This window comes from Pocillopora damicornis, chromosome 4 (assembly GCF_964200805.1).
Source record: "Pocillopora damicornis chromosome 4, jaPocDami1.2, whole genome shotgun sequence".
NCBI classification, from domain to species: Eukaryota; Metazoa; Cnidaria; class Anthozoa; order Scleractinia; family Pocilloporidae; genus Pocillopora; species Pocillopora damicornis.
This window is the reverse complement of record NC_142673.1, coordinates 13,651,113-13,678,167: the sequence shown is the minus strand read 5'-3', so window position 1 is coordinate 13,678,167 and position 27,055 is coordinate 13,651,113. Positions and strand designations below refer to the sequence as shown.

At 38.1% G+C, this 27,055-nt stretch overlaps 1 pseudogene; it reads left to right on the top strand.

Moving 5' to 3' along the window:
• The first annotated feature begins 4,129 nt into the window (after positions 1 to 4,129).
• On the top strand, positions 4,130 to 10,600 carry LOC149046900 (adenosine receptor A3-like; annotated as a pseudogene).
• Positions 10,601 to 27,055: the final 16,455 nt, after the last annotated feature.

Here is a 27,055-nt window from a genome sequence, read left to right as displayed (position 1 = left end):
ACGATAACAATACTTTTATTGAGAAGCTCTCGTCATATAGACAATCATTTTAACTTAAACTGATCAAGTACCTCTTTCATGGATGTGAAAATAAGAACTAAGATACTATCTGAATCTCATTAAACCCTTTCCACCATACATTAATTCAACGATTACACCATCCAATGATTAACGTCAATCAAATTAAAACTGCCGATAGAAAATCCATCTACTTCTGTTAATCAATTATACAGTCCTTAGTGCTCCTTAAGGTGATCATGATTCCTCAGAAATAAAAGATCCCGAAAGATGTTTTTAAAACGCAATAAAAAGGATAGGTCACAATTCTCTCAAAAAGAGATACGATGAACCAAACTCGCCTGCGTCATTCCCTCGGTTCGAGTTACATTTTGCGTTAGCTGGAAGTAATAATTTTTAAGGAAATACTTCCGCAACAGTGTAATATATAGTTTACGGGGAAAAAAATACACCATTTTCAATTACCTCGACTGAAAACGTACGTTCCAGGAGTCGTTGTCTCGAAGTCATAATTTCCATCCTCCCTAATTTGGATACATCATTGTCATATCGAGTAGTGATCATATCACAGTTCATGTCTCCCAGTACAAAATATTCTACATTTTCACTATCCAATTTTCCAATTAGGGATTCAAAAGGTGAAAAATGCCAATAGGAGAGTCAGGTGGTCTGTACCACGTAACAATCACAAAAGGTTTTGAATTTGGCTTATGGATTTCCAAGCAAAGATTTTCTAATGCATCCATATGAAGGTCATTTCGTACAGTAAAGTTGATTGAGGTTTTTACATAGAAGCATACCCCTCCGCCGGATTTTGTAAGTCTATCGCGGCGAATTATTTCGTATCCCGAAATATGAACTTCATGATCTCGAATACTCTCGTTCAGTTTCGTTTCATTTATGGAAACAATATCGATATCATTGTCTGCTAATAGGATTCTTAGGTCGTCTATATGTGTTGTTAATTGATTAATATTGAGTGATTACTTCCTGATTTTAGGTTCTGAGACCTAGTAAGATGGAGGAAAAAATCTTAAGTAGTGAATTATGAATGGAAATGATTTTTGAAAATGAAATTAACAGATTTTCTCGCTCCGCAAATTAGTACTGGCCTATATTGTAAGAAGAATCAAAAAACCTTTTTTGCACTGAAAAATTTAAACTGTGACCAGCGGTTGATATAAAAGTGCATTGGACCGGCGCACCGGATGATTCCAGAGCGGATTTAGGTGAGTGTAATCTTCTCCTATTTGTGTACCATAAAGTTAAATGTTCAGGGCCTTTTCGTTAGGACTTTCGTCAACATTTGTCTATTTAGACCACAGCAAGAAAATCGTCTTCCCAACCGTAGTCAAGCCTGCGTAATTATCTGACAATTCATGATACTAAACGTCAAAAGAAAATGACAGCTGCTGATTAGGTTTGAACATCTCTTAGCCGTCCATTTTCACTGCGTTTTGCCCGTTGAAGTAAACTTATTTCTTGCATTGTACTTTCATGCAATTCCTGGACCTCTGAGCTGGTTTAAAGTCAAATTTTGTTTCATCATATCAAAAAACGCAAGTACATTGCCTTGAGAATTAGCATCCATTCATCTGTACACAGTATCGCTGCGGATAGTTTTATGAAAAGCTATTTTTTTTTCAATTGAGTGTTGTTAATCAATACTCAAAACGCCAATTGAAGGCAGCAAAGCAAGAATTGCATGTTCGTACACTGCATACTTATGCGTACTTCTAAATTGAAGTAAATGAAAACGAAATAACAAAAACACAAGAAACTCTTTTGACAATTAACTTAAGCCCCGGCCAAACGATCGCAACATGTCAACGCAACATATCGAAACATTGTTGGGCGCAACATGTTGCGTGTGTTTGGCCACCGTGTTGCAACATGTTGGGTGTTGCTGGCTCAAGTTTGAAACTGGTCAAATTTGAGCCAACAACACCCAACATGTCGCAACATATCGCAACACGGGGGTCAAACGCACGCAACATGTTGCGCCAAGCAATGTTGCGATATGTTGTGTTGGCATATTGGCCGGGGCTTTAAAAGGCGTATGGGCTAAATACGTCATAATGTTGGATTTACGACGTTAAAATTATTATTTCGAAAAGCTATTATGACTCATAGATGCTTTAATTAAGTACCATAATGCCTTTAATTTTTGCGCGGGTTGTAATCAAGCTTTCCGGCTTGTTGCTGAACAGCTAAAAGTTTGTTTGAGTTTGCTTTGAGACGTACTTTGCTTTTTCTAAGTTTCAAACAGATTATTGGTCAACTAAGTATAAATATGAAAGCATTTTTCCGAACTTTAAATATTACAATCCGCGCAGAGTAAAAAAATTTAAGACATTAAGGCACTACTTTAACAGATAACGTTAAATATATTATGCTTAAGACCAGCCATGTATATGGAAATTAGGGAACATATGAAAGTGTTCGCCTTTCATTGTTGAGTTCTTGATAAGTTAATTAATATAATATAAAGTATACTTCATTCGAGGATGGACTCGAGCAGCTCATCTCTGAACCAACGAGGATAACACCCACCTCTTCAACTCTAATTGATTTAATCTATACCAACTGCTCAGATAATATCGTTTGTTCGGGAGTTTGTCACATCGGGATAAGTGATCATAGCATGGTGTATGTATATAGAAACTTGCCCAGAACGGAATGTCTAATGGACATAATTCTATTACATATAGGAATTTCCGAATTTTCGTTATGACATCCTATCTCAATGTTGGGATAATGTATATGAGTCTTCCAACCCAAACGTGATGTGGCAGCAATGGAAATGTACATTTCTAGCTATTGCTGACAAACATGCCCCACTGAAAACGATGCGTGTTCGTTTAAGGAGTTCTCCATGGATTACCTCTGAATTGAAAGACTCTATGCATAATAGAGACATATTAAAAATCAAAGCTAGCAAGACAAATGATCCTAACGATTGGGCATTATTTAAGAAACAAAGAAATATAACCAATAAGCAAATACGCTCAGCTAAGCTAGTTTATTACCAAAATAGTTTTAATAAACACACCAGCGACTCCCGAAAGACCTGGCAGACTATAAACGAGCTAACCTCTCGAAAATCTGGGAAAACGTCAGTGGCGTCACTAAAAGTGAACGGATTAACGATAAATAATCCGTTGGAGCTATCAAACGAATTCAATAACCACTTTGCTAATATTGGTCCAAAACTTGCCAGTGAGATAAATTGCGATAGTGGTGGCTATCAAAGATATCTTACCGCTACAGATAAACGGTTCAAGCTCCAACCCACCAATCCAAATAAAGTATTTTCACTTTTAAATAAACTAGACAAGTCAAAGGCAACGGGCCTTGACAAAATATCTGCTAGGTTGGTCAGGGAATGTGCTGATCTTATTTGTGTACCGATATGTGATATTTTCAATCAATCTATTAACCAAGGGACGTTCCCAGATGACTGGAAATATGCAAGGGTTTCCCCTCTTTATAAACAGGGTGACCGCGGTGATGTAAAAAATTACCGCCCAATATCGGTGATTCCAATAGTGGCGAAGGCGTTTGAAAGGATAGTTTATGAACAGTTATATGCCTATTTGAAAGAGCACGATATTCTATGTCAAAACCAGTCAGGTTTTCGTGCTAATCATTCAACTGTAACAGCTTTGTTGGAAGCGACAGATTCTTGGGCATATGATATTGATAACGGGAAAATCAATGGAGTGATTTTTCTGGATTTGAAGAAAGCTTTTGACACTGTTGATCATCAGATTCTTCTATCGAAACTAAACTATTATGGTATACATGGCAAATCTTTCAAATGGTTTCAGTCATATCTAGAAAACCGCACACAAAAATGCTCTGTTAACGGGTCGCTTTCCAATAGCTACTCACTGACATGCGGCGTCCCTCAAGGGACCATCTTCGGTCCATTATTGTTCTTATTATATATTAACGATCTTCCAAATTGCTTATCAAATTGTAAACCCAGAATGTACGCTGACGACACGCACCTTACATATGCGGGCAGTAATCTTGAGAATGTTCAGTTTTGTCTAAATGAAGACCTAGCAAACGTTTTCAACTGGCTACAAACAAACTTACATTGAACATGACCAAAACCGAATTCATGCTAATGGGGTCGAGGCAGAGACTGAATACTCTCACAGCTTCACCAACAATTACAATGAACAATACTCAAGTGAGCCAGGTTACAGCTGCGAAATCGCTTGGTCTAATAATAGACGATAAACTCGATTGGCATAGCCACATCGAAAAATTAACCAAAAAGATCGCCTCTGGTATCGGGGCCCTAAAGCGAATTAGGCACCTGATCCCAGCATCAACCTTACATCTCGTTTATCAAGCCTTAGTAAAACCTGCTACCGTATCAATTACGCATGTTTGATTGCAAATACCTACACTCCATATTTTCTACGGTAGCAAATACCCACTTTTTGTAGCAAATACCCACCCTCCGTATTTGCGACTGTAGCAAATACGCAATGTTGGTAGCAGATACCTACCATAGGTATTTGCTACCGTAGCAAATACCTACTAATGTAGCAAATACCTACCAGGTAAGTAACTGCTACCGTAGCAAATACGCAGTTAACGTAGCAAATACCCACGCCTTTTTAACTCTCTCTCTCTCTCTCTCTCTCTCTCTCTCTCTCTCTCTCTTCTCTCTCTCTCTCTCTCTCTCTCTCTCTCTCTCTCTCTCTCTCTCTCTCTCTCTCTCTCTCTCTCTCTCTATTGTCTTTCCCTTTGGTTTCATCGGAATTGAAACGAAAATGACTTGAGTATGTCCTCCTACATGTCATCCTCTTACAGACTACCATCAATTTACGACCAGAATGATCAAATCCATACACGTTTTCCGATCGATGGATAGGGTATGCTTATTTTCACGACTTGAGTTGACTGTACATGCCATAGATTGGATTGCGTTTTCAATAGAGTTCATATATTGGGGTCACATATTTTCGGGACTTTGGAATGAAGAAAATTTCTGGTGAGTAGAAATTTAAAAATAAGAAGAATCTCGGTTAAATTTTGTTACCGTATCACCAAAAGTGACTAAGATGGGGTCTATAATTGGCTACAGAATAGACTTTAATGCGGTAGGGTTCTGATAGGTCAGCAGCCCATACGCAACAAATATTGAGCCTATTTTCAGGTTCCTCTCCCCCCCACCCTAGAACTCACTATCTTAGGCGGTGCATATCTATGTATCCTATGTGGAGGAGTCATGAATTAATTTCTGTCAGACTAGGGGATCCCATTTAACAGATGTTCCAGCAGTGGAGCAGCAATGTTCTTATTGTAATAAATTTCTTTTTCCGCACAATACTGCCTCCCCCCTCACCCCGACTTTGTTTTTGCAGTCGTTGTGGGTCCATTAGTCGACGGTAAATATGACAACAGAAATATATATTAAAATAGAAATAAAAAAAATACTAAATCTGTATTGTTTCACTTATCAAGAGTACTCTATACTCAAATAACCGGAGCAGAATAGAATTGTAAAAATGGAGAGCTACATATAAAGATGGTAATGCACAACAAGAGGATATAGAAGACTTTATATTCTCTTGTGCATGGATTTATGTTACAAAGATTTTAGACACAAGAAGGGCATTGACCATCATAAACCGACCTTTTCGGGCTCACCATGCTTCACTTTGCATAATCGAAGAATGTTTAAATTAAAGAGATCGGGAAACTTAGCTTAACCCAATATTCAGACATTATCCAGCAGAAATGTAGTGAGAATATTGAAACTTATCAGGCAGAAGTTGCTATCTTGATCTAACAGCAAATTCTTGTAACTAATTTACAAGGAAATGTATAGTAGTTAGAAGGAAGAATTAGCAATCAGATCTTAGGAGTTGGGAGTTAAAGTGTGAAAGGAGTACCCACTCGTTCAGAACGCGGGCTATACAGCTTAGCATATAATGGAAAGGTTGCCTTGGCTGCTATAAAAATGTCAAGTTTTTTTTCTTTTATCCCAGCTAGGTCATCAAACCTATTTTTTTAATGAGAAAGACCAATATTGGAACTGAAATGTAGAGTTTCTTCAATTTTTATGATTAATAATATACATGAAAAAATTACTCAGTTCTGATTTGTTAAGATAAATGCAATTTTTCAGGCAATTCAGTGCAGAAGAGAGTTAATTTAGTGTAGAAGAGGGTGAATTCAGTGCAAAGAAAGTAACAAATCAGACATTCTGATCGGTCAATAATCAAAGAAACTCACAGGTAGCCAATCAAATGCGAGCTTTGGATGTCGCAACAAAATTTGAAAATTTGCAAGCGAAATAATGGCCGGCGTTTTAACTAGGGTTTCTTTCGCCGCCGCAGCTGAAAAACCGCTCAAACAACGAAAATACTGTAAAAAGCACTGCTTTTTGGTTGTCGGTTTGGAAAAAGTCGAAAAAATCGAAAATTACGAGCCGACCCAGCTTAACACTTTGCTCGAGCGATCCAACGCCGAAATTAAAAACAAACATGGTTAAACCTTGGCCTTAAAGATGTGAAGATATCATGGCATATTATTGTTTTGATCGTACGCGATTGTTTTGACCGAACGCACGGTTTGAATAAATTATTTTTGCACTTAATGCGCGCGCTTTGCTTATGCCTAATTAATATATAAATTTAGCCAAGCCTAAAAGTGAAGCTCGCTTTTTTTCCCGAGCGTCCCAAGGGCACAACGCCTTGCCCCGGCCAGGACTAGAGCCCGGGTCGTCGGACTCGGAGCCCAGTGCACTGACCACTGGACTACTGGACAAAGCTGAGGCGTTGACGTGCCCGCGGTACAGTTGACCACGCATGTTAAAAGTAGCACCTTGTACGGTGGGTCGTACGGTCGCACGGTCGTAAATCCAAATTTTTTCGGCTTGATGGGTTACTACTACCATTTTGTATAATTATGGGGCTACGCTCTGCGAGCCCCGCTATGATAAGCCATCTCGTATTTTTCCATGTATATTATTAACACGTAATCACATGATTTTTCTCGTGCAATTTGGAATAAACAAGCATTTGTTAATTTTTTTTGAAAGACCACAATTTTGTTAGTCTTTAAAAAAAATTACTCCTGCTTATTTATTCTAAATTGAACTCGAAATCGTATGATTACCTATACAAATTGAACCGTTGCTCAGTCAAGTGCAGATTTTGTTTTGTTTTGTTTTTTTTAACAAAGATTTGAAAAGTTTAAATGGCAAAGACCGAGTTCTATATCTAACTGAGATCAGCACGGTTTTTAATAACTTTTTTCCATAAGCGGCACCCTTGTCTGTACCTTGAGGCGAAATCCAAACACAAAGGCCTGCTTGCGGGATAAACCAACGACGGTGAGAGCTCTACATCTATTTAACAATGGCTCACCTATCAGAACGCGTGCATTTATACAAGCACCGCTGAGGGAAAATGAACACTTTTAAGTGACAACTGCAGGTGCCTATCGAAACATGCACCTACTGCTGTCACATATTACTTTTCAGTAATAACGGTCATAAAGATCACCATTTTTATTAAGAGAAATTTACAAAGAGAGAAAAAAAACTTCATCCTCCGCAATTTAATGGGCGATATCTGTCATCAATAAGGTGTCACAGTCAGTGGAGTGCTTGCATCCGTAATTGGTCAGTGAACAGTACAGAGGAACACAACATATGTTGCAACCAGGTAATTTAGTGTTAACAACTGGGTTGAATACGTAAATTAGCCACCGTAAAGGGTAAAAAAGCTGACGTTTCGAGCGTTAGCCCTTCGTCAGAGCGATTACAGGAATTGTTGGTTGTGTGTGGATTTATATGTAGAAAGTGGAGCTACGCCATTGGTGGGAATATGGTGACGAGAAAACAGGAATAAATTAGTTGAATGAAAAGCGCTCGTTGATTCCGTGGGGATTAAGGGTGCCGATTTGGAATATAAATTTTTGTTCTAGTGTTTTACGGCTTTCCGAACTGCCTAGATGTAAGGAAAGGCCGCAAACTGCCATATGCTTTTAGAATGATAAGGAAGATTAAAGTGTTTAGCGACTGGTTTGGATGAGTCACGCGAAGGTGTTCTCGGAATCGGTCACCCAGTCGTCTTCCTGTTTCGCCGATGTATAACTTATTGCAATAAGTGCAAGTTATGCAGTAAATAACTTTGGCAGAGGTACACGTAAAGTGATCAATGATCTTAATGGATCTTTTGGGTCCCGATATTTTCTCTACGTTATGAATGAAAGGACAAGTTTTGCATCGTGAGCGAGCGCATTTAAAAGTTCTAGATTGGTCATAGGTTTGAAATGAACTCCTGACTAAAAAGTTGCCTATGTTTTTGTCACGTTTGAATGAAATAAGTGGGGGTTGCGAAAAGATAGTGCCAGTCTCTGAATCGTTTTGGAGTAATTTAAAATTTTTAAGAATGATAGATTTAACTGCGTGGTTGTGAGGGTGAAATGTAAGAGTAAATGGAATGCGGTCAGTGTTCTCCTTCTCGGCCGTTTGTAGTGCTGCCTGTCGATCGATTTGTTGGGCACGGTGGTAGCCCGCTTGAACGACAGAAACAGGATAGCCGCGCTTATCGAAAAACTGGCACATTGCCTCTCATTTTTCAGAAAAATCAGAGTCGTCACTACATAAACGACGAAGTCTGAGAAACTGTGAAAAAGGTATGGAGTTCTTGACGTGTGATGGATGTGAGGATGAATACAACAAGTAACTATATGTGAATCTGTAGGTTTGTAGTAAACACTAGTACATAAGCCGTTGCCTTCAATTGAAATTTTGATGTCTAGAAAAGCCAAAGAAGTGTCGGAAATTTCCCAGGTATATTTAAGAGCCGGATGAAAGGAATTGACGGCGGTTATAAATTGAGTGAGCTCCTCCATGGTAGAGGAGGTAGCGCCGATGCAATCGTCAATGTAGCGGCCGTAGAGTTGAGGTTTTGGGCCGTGGTATTGGCTAAAAAATTGATGTTCGATAAAACCTTCAAAAAGATTGGCGTAGCTGGGTCCCATTTTAGTACCCATGGCCACGCCATTAGTTTGTTTGTAGTAGTTACCACCGAATGAAAAACAATTGAGTGTGAGTACTAGTTCGGCCAGACGGAGTAATGTTTCATGCGATCAGAGCTAGGTTGCTTAACAGTGCGTAGATCAAAAAAATGTTTGAGGGCCCGGAGACCTTCGTCATTGGGAATGACAGTGTAAAGAGCTGTTATATCCATGGTGAAAAATAAGTTTGTTTTGGTCGAGGAAACTAAAGTCACGAAAAATTTCAAGTGCGTGTTGGCTGTCCTTAATGTAAGACGGTAGAGTTTTGACGATAGGTGCCATAATTTTGTCTAAATAGCTGGAAATAAGTTCAGTGGGACAACTACAGGCAGAAACGATGGGTCGACCTGTGTTGTTAGGTTTGTGGATTACCAGGCTTCTTCATCTTTGTCTCAGTATCATCTCAAAATGACCAATACGTCTTCGTCATCTTCTGCTAGTGTCGACACAACGACACAAATGATGCATATGATCGCACTCAGGGGGAAGGCATTGCATCGTGCAGCGCTTTAACGCTAACATTTATTCTAGTTGTCGTGGGAAACTTACTCACCATAGTTATTTTTGCGAAGAACAAAAATGTTCGCAAGAAATATTTATTACTAGTTGTCAACATGGCGTTTGCTGATCTGTTCCTAGGAGCTTTGAGTTTACCAGTATATACTTATGATGTCGGTTATGGATTCCACCTATGGACCACGTTCGTTGGAAACTTATGGACCAACAAGCCTATCTTAATTTACTACTTCATCGTTGACACAGCTTTCTCGCAGGCCTCTCTTATTTCTGCAGTGTTCATAACGTGTGAAAGATTTTACGCCATACGTTGGCCGTTTAAGCATCGAACATTATCGATACAAGCATACCGCATTGCTATTTTCCTAGTGTGGGTACTAGCCTTCCTTATTTCCGCAACCTTGACCGGTTCAGGCCTATTATTTTCTTACAAGTACACTATGTTTTTTGAAGGCCATACACTTTGATTCTCATTTCAATCACATGTGGCTGTAACATTGGTATTTGGAAAAAGTTTCAAACTGGAAGAGTCGCCACTTCACATCAAGAAAGCCGAGAATTTCAAAACAAGCGCTTAACAAAGACTTTGTTAATTGTATCTGGCCTTACTTTACTCGCTTGGCTGCCGCTAGTTTTGTCAAACTTTCTAATGCATGTTTGGTTTTTCCATGTACCAAAACGATTTTATGATATGGTAAACCTTTTCAACTACTTGAACTCTTTTGTCAATCCAATTTTTTACGCATTAAGAATTGCTGAGTTTCGACGAGCACTGGCTTTATGTTGTACAGGAAGACATGTGCAAGCAGCTGTAAACACAAAGCTTTCTAAAAGAAGGAAAGAGAGGCACGGAACGACTGAGTTTAGTCGTGAACTGGCTTTTGAACAAGATGTTATGGATATTGAGATTAGTCATAAAGTGGCTTTTGAACAGAATGTTATGGATACCAAACTGTAAAACACATAATTCACTGGCTAGAAACGCGATTAAAATGAAATAAGTAGAACACGAGCTGAATATTTTAATGTCAGGAGGTTGAAGTTAAAAACCTAGTAATGCCTCTAAAATGATGGAAATGACAACGGTAGTGTTAGGTAAAAATTATTTAAATTAACGAGACAAGACGAGACTGTGTCTCAGTTGACAACTTCCAGAGTCATTACCGGTTAGGTACATTTTCTAAAGAAACCAGAACTTCAGAAACAGCAAATTTTTACAGTGATGAAATCTCCTAACCGGGAAGGGAAATTGACCTAGGATCGAGAGATGTCGAGTATAAACAGAAGAAATGAATTTTTTGAACGTGTGTGAAAAAAAAATGGCAATTACCGTCAGATGATATTCGATATATGCTAAATTTTGGCAGGTATTTATGTTTGAGGTTGTTTGGAAACTTTTTAATTAATTAAACGAATATGGGGGGACAGATGTTCCAAGCTTTTCAAACACGACCTGGAGGCTAGGAAAGTAGACCGAAATAATTCTTTTGAAAACTTACACTTTCAATAGTTGCTTGAAAAAGCTTGAATTTACGGAAGGTTCCAGAGGAAATATATCATTAGATAAACTATTTGAACATGTGTCATTAAAAAAAAAGCATTACAGGAAGACAGTATGTACTCTCTACCAGTGACCGTAAATAGAACGAATATATCAATAGCATTCTGAAGGATGAAATTGTCAGCAAGTTAGAGATTGATTAGAGAACGTCAAGAAACGCAGTTGGTAATACAGTCAAACCTGTATTTAACGGGGAATGGCGGATTGACCGCCTAAATACAGGTTCCACAGAATAGAGATGTTGTAACAAACGATAAAAAACGTCATTTTATATTCTAAGCGACAACCAAGAGAATATTTTTACAGAAATATTACCAACATTGATTTCGGGAGAAAAACATGAGGTAAGTTTTGCTGGAACTGCGAGAATTCTTAGTTTAATTTAAGTGGTTTAGCTCTGAGTGACCGTTCAATACAGGTGGAAATAATACAAACAAACCGCTAGGACTCAGTGAAGGGTGAGCACTACCGCTTAATAGAGGTGACCGCTTAATAGAGTTGAGAAATTACAGTAGTAAAGGGGAACAAATTTTCGAGACTTTGAAAACCGACCGTTAGATACAGGCTGACCGCTTAATACGGTGCCACAACACTTCAATGCAATGCCATTGAGATTTTTTTGGCAAAAATGCGGTTAAAATTCTATTGTAGAGCATTGATTTTCTTCCCAGAATTTACGCAGTATCAAGTGTTTCTTTTCTTTTTTTTTTGCGCCTATATCTGTTGACTCACGCAACGGATATCGCTGAGAATGAGGGACTGCTTGACGACAGAAAGGGAACCGCTTCACAGCGCTCTATGACCTTATGATCTTTTGATTCTTTCTGATGCTCGCTGGTTCTCCTGAGATAGAGGACATTCCTCACAACTGAACTATTAAAGGTTTATATTGACAGATATTCTGAATACTCCTACGTTTGCTCTTTGTACGTAAATATGTTGTTTTCATATTTCACATTTACCCCTGAACACCAGTCTTTTCAATGATGGAGGGTGGAGAATTTTGAGGGGGATCACATGGTTTTATCATGCGGTGGAGGGGGGTCAGTCGTCAGCAACAAAGTTATAAGGGGGGAGGGGGAACTACAGAAAGTAATTAATTTTCCATTTCATTATTCGTTTCCCGTTGTTTCTTTCATTTTTAACTGTAATGATTAAAGGTTCCGAATGAATAGCAGCAGATCTGTTTGTAAAGCTTGAACGCTGAAGTTAGACAACGTAAATTGATTGCTCTCGACTTTTCGGATAGTCAATGCAAATTCAACATCAACCAGTAATCGTATGTAATGTACAACTCACGTCACTGCGTGACCTCATATCCTCTCCAAAAGGACACTGTCACTCAATCAATCAATGATTGCATATAAACAAGTTATACATATTTTCTTATTTCTTTTACCAACCAATTTACTTCGAACATCTTCACTAAAAAGAGCAATATGACATTACATATTTACTGGATCTTTTACAAGAATAAATGGACGTGATTTGCATAGTTCATTTAAGCGATAATAGTGCAGTAAAACCAGACTAATATCTTCGACATTCACACTCAAGAATTTAATATTTATTTATTAGCTGTTCGGCACTTGGGAGATATATTCCGACAAACAAAATACATACAATGATTACGGTTACCCATTGCAATAGATTTCATCTGCTTTATTACTTTAATTACAGACAATACGATCGGGAAAGGGATTATGTTGACAGAAACATCTGCCATTATTTTACCGTAAACTTTTTCCTTAAAACTTACCTTTTATAAATGTAAATATTTTGTAAATTTCTGGTACTGATGTCGTCCGTTTTTAAAGTGGTTCTTTGAAATTTGGAAGCTGCACTCATATTTTGCAAATATTTGAGTCTGTGTCGTGCACACTTGAAGAGGAAATAAATAGGATTAATATTGCTCAAATTTTGACAATTTCATGTTCAATTTAAAGTTAAATGACTTTGATAACCACTTGAATCAAACGGAAATCATGATTTTTTATGACAAAGGACAGACTTTAAATGAGAGGTTACAGAATTTGTTTGGAGAATGTTATTTTCCAAATTTTGATGTCTCTTTTCACGGCTGAACTCAAAGTCGGATGAGTTAGCCTCTGCAGGGACTTTGGATGTGCGATGCGTCATGATCTTCCAGCTGGAAAAAAAAAATACTCGTCGGGTGCTTCTTGGTAATGGGGATGTGCCGCTGGATGAGATGGTATTTTTCACGACTGGATTGACTATATCAATAGAGTTACTAGAATGGGTTCGCACATTTTCGGGATTTTAAGAGTGAAAAAATTGCTTTAAGTAAGGATGTGAAAATTGTAAAAACCAAATGCACCAGAATATTTGTATTATTGTTCCGCAGGTAAAAGTTTCAAATGCACCAAAATGTTTTTAATGTAGATGAAAAATCAAGTGATCTGCATCCTGTTTAACAAATAGATTAATTTGTTATAGGATGATTTCCTTAACAGGCTTTATAAAGTAGATGCAATGCCAGAAAGTGACTAAGTTGGGATCAGGAAAATCACATATGCCTAAACGTGATTGCAATGGTGTCTATAATTGGCCACGGAATAGGTTGAGAGGCCAGCGGTACATACTCGGTAAAAATTGACCAAAGTAACCCCCCCCCCCCCTCCTCTCCTAGGACCTGGCTCTATTTCAAACCAAGACCCACACTGGGTCTCTAAAAGTTGAACTTGGATCGCGCTTAGCATAAATACGCGTCAGAGCCAAAGACAAACTGGTAAATTTACCTCAAAATTCAGCTCGAATGACGAAATTTGATATTATTGTGTTTCCCTTTGGTTTCATCGGAGTTGAAGCGAAAATGACTTTAGTATGTCATCCGAAATATCATCCTCTTACAGACTACCATCAATTTACGACCAGAATGATCAAATCCATATACGTTTTCCGATCGATGGATAGGGTATATTTATTTTCACGACTGGAGTTGACTATAAACTGGATTGCGTTTTCAGTAGAGTTGATATATTGTACAGACAAGGGTGCCGCTTATGGAAAAAAGTTATTAAAAACCTTGCTGATCTCAGTTAGATGTCGAACTCGGTCTTTACCATTTAAACTTTTCAAATCTTTGCTAGAAAAATAAAAAAAAAACCTGCACTTCAATGAACAACGGTTCAACCGACTCGGAGCCCAGTGCACTGACCACTGGACTGAACAAAAATGACTCTTTGAATCAGTTGACCACGCATGTTAAAAGTAGCACCTTGTACGGTCGTACGGTCGTACATCCAAATTTTTTCGGCTTGATGGGTTACTACTATTTTGTATAATTATGGGGCTACGCTCTGCGAGCTCCGCTATAATGCGGTAGGGGTTCTGATAGGTCAGCAGCCCATACGCAACAAAAATTGACCCTATTTTCAAATTCCCCTCCCCCAAGCTCAAAACCCGTTGCCTTAGGCGGTGCATGTCCATGTATCCTATAAATAAACACTTTAAGTGACAGCTGCAGGTGCATGTTAAAACATGCATAATTTTTATTAAGAGAAATTTACAAAGAGAAAAAGACTTCCTTCTCCGCAACTCAATGGGCGATATCTGTCATCAATAAGATGTTACGGTCAGTGGAGTGCTTGCATTCGTAATTGGTCAGTGAACAGTAAAGAGGCACAAAACATATGTTGTACCCTGGCTTCTTCATCGTTGTCTCAGTATCATCTCAAAATGAACAAAACGTCTTCGTCGTCTTCTGCTGGTGTCAGCCGACTAAACGATACAAATGATGTATATGATGGCACTCAGGTGGAAGGCATTGCATTGTGCAGCGCTTTAACGCTAACATTTATTCTAGTTGTCGTGGGAAACTTACTCACCATAGTTATTTTTGCGAAGAACAAAAATATTCGCAAGAAATATTTGTTTCTAGTCGTCAATATGGCGTTTGCTGATCTGTTCCTAGGAGCTTTGAGTTTACCAGTATACATTTACGATGTCGGGTATGATTTCTACCTATGGACCACGTTCGTTGGAAACTTATGGACCGACAAGCCTATCTTAATTTCCTACATGATCGTTGACACAGCTTTCTCGCAGGCCTCTCTTATTTCTGCAGTGTTCATAACGTGTGAAAGATTTTACGCTATACGTTGGCCGTTTAAGCATCGAACATTATCGACACAAGCATACCACATTGCTATATTTTCAGTGTGGGTACTAGCTCTCCTTATTTCCGCAACCGTGACCGGTTCAATCCTATTATTTTCTTACAAGTACATTGTGTTTTTTGGGGGGCCATACACTTTGACTCTCATTTTAATCATATGTGGCTGTAATATTGGTATTTGGCAAAAGTTTCAAACTGAAAGAGTCGCCGCTTCACATCAAGAAAGCCGAGACTTACAAAACAAGCGCTTAACAAAGACTTTGTTAATTGTATCTGGCCTTACTTTACTAGCTTGGCTGCCGCTAGTTTTGTTACACTTACTAATGCATGTTTGGTTCTTCCATGTACCAAGACGATTTTATGATATGGTAAACCTTTTCAACTACTTGAACTCTTTTGTAAATCCAATTTTTTACGCATTAAGAATTGCTGAGTTTCGACGAGCACTGGCTTTATGTTGTACAGGAAGACATGTGCAAGCAGCTGTAGACACAAAGTTTTCTAAAAGAAGGAAAGAGAGGCACAGAACGACCGCTGAGTTTAGTCGTGAAGTGGCTTTCGAACAGGATGTTATGGATACTGAGTTCAGTCGTGAACTGGCTTTCGAACAGAATGTTATGGATACTGAGTTTAGTCGTGAAGTGGCTTTCGAACAGGATGTTCTGGATACTGAGTTTAGTAGTGAACTGGCTTTTGAACAGGATGTTATGGATACCAAACTGTAAAACACATCATTCAAACACTAGCTAGAAACTCGATTAAGACGAAAATAGGTAGAACACGAGCTAAATATTTTATTAATGTCAGGAAGTTGAAGTTAAAAACCTAACAATGCCTCTAAAATGATGGAAATGACATTGGTAGTGTTAAGTATAATTATTCAAACAAATGAGACATTAAACATTAAATATTCATCACGATGAATAACTGCAACCTTTTCTGCGAAATGAGACATTGAATAAGGTACCATTCTTTCACGTTTCAATTTAAGTATCGAAGAGACGGCCTTGTCTATATAATCACGCCTTTATGTTTCTACTTATATGTCAACGAATGTTATGTATGTGTATGTAATAGAGTCTTAAAGTGAGATTATGAGTTTGGGAGTTGATAGCCTGCCGAAGAGGCCTAATGTTTATTATTATTCAAGCGAATGGAAGAAAACACAACTGAGGTGAGCGTGAAGCGCGAGTCACACGTAAGGGGAGCGGGGGCACAAAAAAAAGTTAGTAATTTTTGCGCTTCTTCTCCAGTCTGTCCTAACCCTTGCTTACACCTCATACTCAGAGAGGACTTTCCATTTCTCATTTAAGATATTGGACTATGGCAGAGAAGTAATATAAAACATTGTAATTTGCATGAAAAAGAATCTGTAGAGATAAAGAGTTGGAACAGATGTACCAAATGTGTTTGCACAAGGACTCCATATGGTATAGAGTACGATCACGAAAGAAACAATTCAACAAATAAACTATAAGATTAGTATACGATCACAGATGACGCGATCGAATTGTGGTAAGAACAGGAAAGTGACACACGAGGCAGAGCCGAGGGTGTCATTATTCATGTTCTTACCATATTTAGATATCTTCTGTAATCTATTTCTGTAGACACTCACGGTAACATGGAACATATTTGTCGTATGACTGAAAAGTAAAATGTTGTTAATGGTGACGCCATCCTTGCGTCTGTCCTCAATCAGCCAATCAATCAATCATCTCAATTAGGTCGGTAAAAGACGGTTAGGCAACACACCAACCACTTACGAAATATAGAAGTAAAAATTGCAAGCCACAAGAAGTACAATACAGAATGAAAAGTTAACTATACAAATTGACACGCTCTTATTAAGGTAATGAACAAAGGTCATTCCTAAATTCTGTAAGAGACGTAATATTAGGCATATCAGGGAGGAGCTGATTCCAGTCTTTAACAGTGCTTGGGAAAAAAGGAAGATTTGAACATTTTGATTTGAAGATTTTCTTACAGTGAGGTTCAAGAAGCCTAAACCTATGGCTACTCCTGATACGAGTATATTTAAATAGCGGTAATCTTAATGTCAACTAAACCATAAATAATTTTATTCATGAAGATCAAGCGAGATTTTTTTCTCCTTTCTACAAGAGTACAAGTACCTCTTTTCTAGCATGGACGTGACGATTGACGACCAGTCATCGGTAATCGTTTGTACAAAAACGGGCTATTGCTCTTTGCACTTTCTCTAGTCTGACAATAGATATGCCAAAGAATCAATCAAAAATGCATGTATTATTCAGCTTATAGCGTCTATATTCATATGCAGTTAATAAAATTTGTAGTGGAAAAAGTAATTCCTACTTATCTTCACACTGAAATGTAAATCTCCTCACTTCAAGGACTCACGCTGACGCATGCGCAATCAAGTATGCGAAATAAAGCGAGGAAATCTCCTAACCAGGAAGGGGAATTGACCTAAAACGAGAGATGTCGAGTATAAACAGAAGAAATCAATTTTTTCAACCTGTGTGAAAGAAAAATGGAGATTACCGTCAAATGGTATTCGATATATGCCAAACTTTTGTCAAGTATTTCTGTTTGAGGTTGTTAGTAAACTTTTCATAAATTAAACGAATATGGAGAGACAGATATTCCAAGCTTTTCAAACACGTCCTGGAGGCTAGGAAAGTAGACCGAAATAAAACTTTTGACAACTTACGTTTTCAATAGTCGCCTTAAAAAGCTTGAATTTACGCAAGTTTCCAGAGGAAAAGTATCCTAAGATAGACTATTTGAACATGTGTCAATAAAAAATGGCATTACATGAAAAAAGCTTCTACTCTCTACCAGTTACCCTGAATAGCACGAATATATCAATAGCTTTCTGAAGGATGAAATTGTTAGGAAGTCAGAGATTGATTGCAGCCTCTCTGTAAGGACTTCGGATATGCCATGCGTCATGATCTTCAAGCTGGAAAAAAATACTCGGTGGTAATGGGGATGTGCCGCTGGATGAGGTCGCATTTTCACGACTGGATTGATTATATCAATAGAGTTACTAGAATGGGGTCGCACATTTTCGGGATTTTAAGGATAAGAAAATTGCTTTAAGTAGGGATGTGAAAATTGTAAGATTCAAATGCACCAGAATATTTGTATTGTTTTACCTCATGTAAAAGTTTCAAATACACCAAAATGTTTTTAATGTAGGTAAAAAATCAAGTGATCTGCATCCTGTTTAACAAATGAATCAATTCGTTTTAGGATGATCTACTTTACAGGCTTTATAAAGTAGATGCATAACCAGAAAATGACTAAGTTGGGATCAGAAAAGTTACATATGTTCAAAAATGACTACGATTGTGTCTGTAATTAGTCACGGAATAGGTTGAGAGGCCAGTGGTACATACTCGGTAAAAATTGACCGAAGTATCCCCCCCTCTCTCTATTGTCTTTCCCTTTGGTTTCATCGGAGTTGAAACGAAAATGACTTTAGTATGTCCTCCTACATATCATCCTCTTACAGACTACCATCAATTTACGACCAGAATGATCTAATCCATACACGTTTTCCGATCGATGGATAGGGTATGCTTATTTTCACGACTTGAGTTGACTGTACATGCCATAGATTGGATTGCGTTTTCAATAGAGTTCATATATTGGGGCACATATTTTCGGGACTTTGGAATGAAGAAAATTTCTGGTAAGTAGGGATTTAAAAATAAGAAGAAGAATCTCGGTTAAATTTTGTTACCGTATCACCAAAAGTGACTAAGATGGGGTCTATAATTGGCTACAGAATAGACTATAATGCGGTAGGGGTTCTGATAGGTCAGCGGCCATACGCAACAAAAATTGACCCTATTTCCAGGTTCCTCTCCCCCCGACCTTAGAACCCATTACCTTAGGCGGTGCATGTCTATGTACCCTATCTTAGGGTACATAGGGCTCCTCGTGAATTAATTTCTGTCAGATTAGGGGATCCCATTCAATAGATGTTCCAGCAGTGGAGCAGCGATGTTCTTATTGTAATCAATTTCTTTTTCCGCATAATACTGCCTCCCACCTCGCCCCGACTTTGTTTCTGCAGTCGTTGTTGGTCCACTAGTCGACTGTAAATATGATAACAGAATTATATATAAAATAGAAATAAAAATACTAAATCTGTATTGTTTCACTTATTAAGAGTACTCTATACTCAAATAACCGGAGCAGAATAGAATTGTAAAAATGGAGAGTTACATATAAAGATGGTAATGCACAACAAGAGAATATAGAAGACTTTATATTCTCTTGTGCATAGATATATGTTACAAAGATGTCAGACCCAAGAAGGGCATTGACCATCATAAACCGACCTTTCCAGGCTCACCATGCTTCAATTTGCATGATCAAAGAATGTTTACATTGAGAGATCGGGAAACTTAGCTTAACCCTTAAATTCTTAGAAGTGATCAACATGTAACTTCTCCCTACAATATCCACACTTTACCCACTTGTTTAGAACGCGGTTACCATGTAATGGAAAGGTTGCCTCGGCTGCTATAAAAATGTCAAGTTTTTTTTTATCCTGGCGAGGTCATCAAACCTATTTTTTTTAATGAGAAAGTCCAATACTGGAACTGAAATGGAGAGTTTCTTCAAGTTTTATGATTAATAATATACATGAAAGTATTACTCAGTTCTGATTGTTTAAGATAAATGCAGTTTTCAGATAATTCAGTGCAGAAGAGAGTTAATTCAGAGTAGAAGAGGGTTAATTCAGTGTAAAGAAAATAACAAATCAGGCATTCTGATTGGTCAATAATCAAAGATACTCACAGGTAGCCAATCAAATGCGAGCGTTAGATGTCGCAACAAAATTTGAAAATTTGCGAGTGAAACAATGGCCGGCGTTTTAAGCAGGTTTCCTTTCGCCACCGCAGCTGAAAAACCGCTCAAACAACGAAAACACTGTAAAAAGCACTGCATTTTGGTTGTCGGTTTGGAAAAAGTGGTTTTTAGAGAAGGGAATTGCCAAGGAAATAAAAAATTACAAGCGGACCCAGCTTAACACTTTGCTCGAGCGATCCAACGCCGAGATTAAAAACAAACATGGTTAAACCTCGGAAACGATGATTCCATTTCATCGAAAGTGATTCGGACACAGACTGAACAATTACTTGAACTGTTTAGCCGGACTTAGAACTTTTTTGCGCCTTAAAGATGTGAAGATATAACTGCATATTATTGTTTTGATCGTACGCGATTGTTTTGACCGAACGCACGGTTTGAATAAATTATTATTTTTGCACTTGATGCGCGCGCTTTGCTTATGCTTAATTATGATAGGCAATCTCGTATTTTCCATGTATTTTCCATGTATGTTATTAACACGTAATCACATGATTGTTCTAGTGCAATTTGGAATAAACAAGCACTTGTTAATTTTTGCACATACCACAAATTTACTCGTGCTTGTTTATTCCAAATTGCACTCAAATTCATGTGATTACTTACAAATTGAACCGTTGCTCAGTGAAGTGCATGTTTTGTTTTGTTTGTTTTTTTTTAGCAAAGATTTGAAAAATTTACATGATAAAGAGCGAGTTCGATACTTAACTGACATCAGCACGGTTTTTAATAACTTTTTCCAATAAGCGGCACTATTGTCTGCGCCGTAAGGCGAAATCCAAACTCAAAGGTCTGCTTGCGGGATAAACAAACGACGGTGAGAGCTCTACATCTATTTAATAATGGCTCACCCATCAGAACGCGTGCATTTATACGAGCGAATAAAGGGGTAAGTTTCTAAAGAAACTGTGGTGCTGCGTCGGTGGGAGAGTCTAGCAGGTAATTTGGTGTTAACAACTGGGTTGAAAACATAAATTAGCCACCGTAAAGGGTAAAAAAGCTGACGTTTCGAGCGTTAGCCCTTCGTCAATCGCTCTGACGAAGGGCTAACGCTCGAAACGTCAGCTTTTTTACCCTTTACGGTGGCTAATTTATGTTTTCAACCCAGTTGTTAACACTAAATTACCATTTATACAAGCACCGCACAAAGGGTAAATAGACACTTTTAAGTGACAACTGCAGATGCTTGTCAAAACATGCACCCGTAGCTGTCACATATTACTTTTCTGTAATAACGGTCATAAAGATCATCATTTTTATTAAGAGAAATTTTCAAAGAAAACTTCCTATTGTGCACGCTCATGACGTCGGCAAACATATCCTTCGAGAAATAATTTTCCATCGGGTTTAAAATGTTATAAAACAATTGGTTCATACGTCAGCTGTGCGTTCATCGAGATATGAAGCAAGCCACAGTCTTAAGTCACAGTCAGTGGAGCGCTAGCATTCCTAACTGGTCATTGAACAGTACAGAGGAACACAACATATGTTGCAACCAGGCTTCTTCATCGTTGTCTCAAAATGACCAATACGTCTTCGACATCTTTTGCTAGTATCAGCCGACGAAACGATACAAATGATGCATACGATGGTACTCAGGGGGAAGGCATTGCGTTGTGCAGCGCTCTAACGCTAACATCTATTCTAGTTGTCGTGGGAAACTTACTCACCATAACTATTTTTGCGAAAAACAAAAATATTCGCAAGAAATATTTGTTGCTAGTTGTCAATATGGCGTTTGCTGATCTGTTCCTAGGAGCTTTGAGTTTACCAGTATACATTTACGATGTCGGGTATGAGTTCCACCTATGGACCACGTTCGTTGGAAACTTATGGACCAACAAGCCTATCTTAATTCCCTACATGATCATTGACACAGCTTTCTCGCAGGCCTCTCTTATTTCTGCAGTGTTCATAACGTGTGAAAGATTTTACGCTATACGTTGGCCGTTTAAGCATCGAAACCTATCGACACAAGCATACCGCTTGCCATATTTTCAGTGTGGGTACTGGCTCTCCTTATTTCCGCAACCATGACTGGTTCAATCCTATTATTTTCTTACAAGTACATTGTGTTTTTTAGGGGGCCGTACACTTTGATTCTAATTTTAATCACATGTGGCTGTAACATTGGCATTTGGCAAAAGTTTCAAACTGCAAGAGTCGCCGCTTCACATCAAGAAAGCCGAGACTTACAAAACAAGCGCTTAACAAAGACTTTGTTAATTGTATCTGGCCTTACTTTACTCGCTTGGCTGCCGCTAGTTTTGTTAAACTTACTAATGCATGTTTGGTTTTTCCATGTACCAAAACGATTTTATGATATGGTAAACCTTTTCAACTACTTGAACTCTTTTGTCAATCCAATTTTTTACGCATTAAGAATTGCTGAGTTTCGACGAGCACTGGCTTTATGTTGTACAGGAAGACATGTGCAGGCAGCTTTAAACACAAAGCTTTCTAAAAGAAGGAAAGAGAGGCACGGAACGACCGCTGAGTTTAGTCGTGAACTGGCTTTCGAACAGGATGTTATGGATACCAAAATGTAAAACACATCATTCAAACGCATAATGCTAACTGAGGACTTTCCATTTCTCATTAAAAATATTGGAAAATTGCAGAAAAGTAATATTAAACATTGTAATTTGTATGACAAAGAATCCGTAAGGATGAAGAGTTAGAACAGATGTACCAAACGTGTTTGCACAAAAGACTCCATATGGTCTAGGGTAGGATCACGAAAGAAACAGTTCAACAAATAAACTATAAGATTAGTATACGATTACTGTAAGAGAAGTATACGATTACTATAAGATTAGTATACGATTACTGTAAGAGAAGTATACGATTACTATATGATTAGTATACGATCATGTGGAAAGAACAAAAAAGTGACACACGAGGCACAGCCGAGGGTGTCATTATTCACGTTCTTACCACATTTTGACATCTGTAATCTATTACTGTAGAGATCCACGGCAACGTGGAAATTATTTGTCGTATATGACTAATATATACTTCCTCTAGTCTGACAACAGATGATAACGAAGAGCCAATCAAGATGCATGTATTATTCACTTTATCGCCTCGATATTCATATGCAGTTGTTAAAATTTGGAGTGGAAAAAGTAATTAAATCTCACTATTTCGAGGACTCACGCTGACGCACGCGCAATTTAGTATAGGTAAATCCCCATCCTCAGTAGGATGGGGAATTGACTTAGCTAGAACCGAGAGATATCGGGTATAAACAGATGAAATCAATTTTTTGAATGTGTGTGTGAAAAAAAAATTATTACCGTCAGTTGATATCCGATATATGCCAAATTTTTGGCCGATATTTATGTTTGAGGTTTTTAGGAAACTTTTCATAAATTAAATGAATATGGAGGGACAGATGTTTCAAGCTTTTCAAAAATATCCTGGAGGCTAGGAAATTAGAACGAAATAAGACTTTTGAAAACTTACGGTTTCAATAGTCGCCTGAAAAAGCTTGGATTCACGGAAGGTTCCAAAGGAAATATATCCTTAGATAAACTATTTGAACATGTGCCAATAAAAAATAGCATTACAGGAAGACAGTTTCTACTCTCTCCCAGTGACCCTAAATAGAACGAATATATCAATAGCATTCTGAAGAATGAAATTGTCAGCAAGTTAGAGATTGATTGGAGACCGTCAAGAAACGCAGTTGGTAATACAGTCAAACTTGTATTTAACAAGGAATGGCGGATTGACCGCTAAAATCAGGTTGACCGCTTAAATACAGGTTCCAAAGAATAGAGATGTCGTAAAAACGATAAAAAACCGCCATTTTATGTCTTAAGTGACAACCAAGAGTATATTTTTACATTCCCTTACTGACCACTCAATGTACAAAAGCTCGCGAAAAAATATTACCAACATTGATTTCAGGAGAAAAACATGGAGTAAGTCTTGCATGAACTGGGAGAATTCTTAGTTTAATTTAAGCGACTCCGCTCCGAGTGACCGTGTCGAAAACGTGCAAAAGCTAGCGTACTCACGATTTATTTCTTGGTTCGATTTTGCTATTACACTCCAATTAACTCTCTCTCACAACTCTCACAAAAAAAACACATCACGTCTCCTTGTAAGCACGTGGAACAGCACCATATATGGGGCGATAAGACACGTGCTGCACACATGCGGTTTGGTTATGTAATAGATAAACGAAATCACTTATGTTTAAGATTAATAAATGTAACGTACAGTTTCCAACAACCGTTCAATACAGGTGGAAGATAAACAAGTCGCTAGAACTCAGTGAAGGGTAAGCACGACTGCTTAATAGAGGTGACCGAGTTGAGAAATTACAGTCTCAAAAGAGAACAAATGTGAACAAACCATGTGATCCCCCTCAAAATTCTCCACCCTCCGTCATTGAAAAGACTGGTGTTCAGGGGTAAATGTGAAACATATTTACATACAAAGAGCAAACGTAGGAGTATTCAGAATATCTGTCAATATAAACCTTTAATAGTTCAGTTGTGAGGAATGTCCTCTATCTCAGGAGAACCAGCGAGCATCAGAAAGAATCAAAAGGTCATAAGGTCCTACAGCGCTGTAAAGCGGTTCCATTTCCTCCTATACCTGTATCTCTGACCGGAAAGTCTGAAAATTTCCCCACTTTCCTGCCTACTACTAAACTCATTTCGCTCTGAACAACAGCTAACGTTACGTTCGGAACGTCAGCTTTACAAATATTCTATGGTGGCCAATTCACATTATCAACTCAGTTGCTAAGACCAAATTATCATGTAATTCCTTCCCCCCCCCTCCCTCAAAACCATAGTTTCTTAGTTGTAGTAGTTGAAACTGACCCCCTTTACCAAAAGACTCACCTATCAATGAGAGTTTCTACGAAATTAAGCACAAAAGAAACTGATGGAAGCATATAGCCTCAGGTTACCACCTTTATAATATAGAAGAACAACCTAAATCGTCGATGTTTTATCCTGGCTGCGGCCCCTCTATCTTTTCACAAAATACAAACAATAATTACGGTAACCCTTTTTCATTAGATTTCATCTGCTTTATTACTTTAATTACAGACAATACGATCGGGAAAGGGATTATGCCGACAGAAACATCTGCCAGTTTTTGCTTAAAACTTGCCTTTTATAAATGTAAATATTTTGTAAGTTTCTGGCATTGATGTCGTCCGTTTTTAAAGTGGTTCTTTGAAATTTGGAAGCTGCTCTCATATTTTGCAGATATTTGAGTATGTGTCGTGCACACTTGAAGAGGAAATAAATAGGATTAATATTGCTCAAATTTTGACAATTTCATGTTCAATTTAAACTTAAATGACTTTGATAACCACTTGAATCAAACGGAAATCATGATTTTATGACAAAGGACCGACTTTAAATGAGAGGTTTTTACGACTGAACTCAAAAGTTGGATGAGTTAGCCTCTGTAGGGACTTTGGAAGCGCAATGTGTCATGAACTACAAGCTGGAAAAAAATACTCGGCGGGTACCTCCTGGTAATAGGGATGTGCCGCTGGATGAGGTCGCATTTTTCACGACTGGATTGACTATATCAATTGAGTTACTAGAATGGGGTCACACATTTTCGGGATTTTAAGAGTAAGTAAATTGCTTTAAGTAGGGATGTGAAAATGGTAAGAAACAAATGCATCAGAATATTTGTATTGTTGTTCCGCAGGTAAAAGTTTCAAATGCACCAAATTGTTTTTAATGTAGGTGATCTGCATCCTGTTTGACAAATAGATTAATTCGTTTTAGGATGATCCACTTAAAAGACTCTATAAAGTAGACTTATAACCAAAAAGTGACTGAGTTGGGAGCAGGAAAATCACATATGCTCAAAAGTGACTGCGATGGTGTTTATAATTGGCCACGGTAGAGGTTGAGAGGCCAGCGGTACATACTCGGTAAAAATTGACCAAAGTAACCCCCCTCTCCCAGGTTCTGGCTTTATTTCAAACCAAGGCCCGCACTCGTTTTCAAACTTGGCCTCTAAAAGTTGAACTTGGTTCGCGCTAAGCATAAGTACGCGTCAGAGCCAAAGACAAACTGGTAAATTGACCTAAAAAATTCAGCTCGAGTGACCCGATTTGATATAATTGTCTTTCCCTTTCGTTCCATCGGAGTTCAAACGAAAATGACTTTAGTATGTCATCCGAAGTGTCATCCTCTTGCAGAATACCATCAGTTTACGACCGGAATGATCGAATCCATACACGTTTTCCGATCGATGGATAGGGTATACCTATATTTCACGCCTGGAGTTGACTATAAACTGGATTGCGTTTTCAATAGAGTTCATATATTGGGGTCACATATTTTCGGGAATTTGGGGTAAAGAAAATTTCTGGTACGTAGGGATTTAAAAATAAGAAGAAGAATCGCGGTTAAATTCTTGTTACCGTATCACCAAAAGTGACTAAGATGGGGTCTATAATTGGCCACAGAACAGACTATAATGCGGTAGGGTTCTGATAGGTCAGCGGCCCATACGCAACAAAAATTGACTCTATTTTCAAATTCCCCTCCCCCGACCCTAAAACTCATTATCTTAGGCGGCGCATATCTATGTATCCTATGTGGAGGAGTCATGGACTCCTCATGAATTAATTTCTGTCAGATTAGGGGATCACATTTAATAGATGTTCCAGCAGTGGAGCAGCGATGTTTTTTATTGAAATAAAATTATTTTTCCGCATAATACTGCCTCCCCCTCAACCCGACTTTGTTTCTGCAGTCGTTGTGATCAAAGAGTGTTTACATCAAAGAGGTCGGGAAGCTTAGTTTAACCCTTAAACTCCCGGAAGTGCTCAACATGTAACTTCTCTCTACAATATTGACACATTATCCAGCAGAAATGTAATAAGAATATTCAAAGTA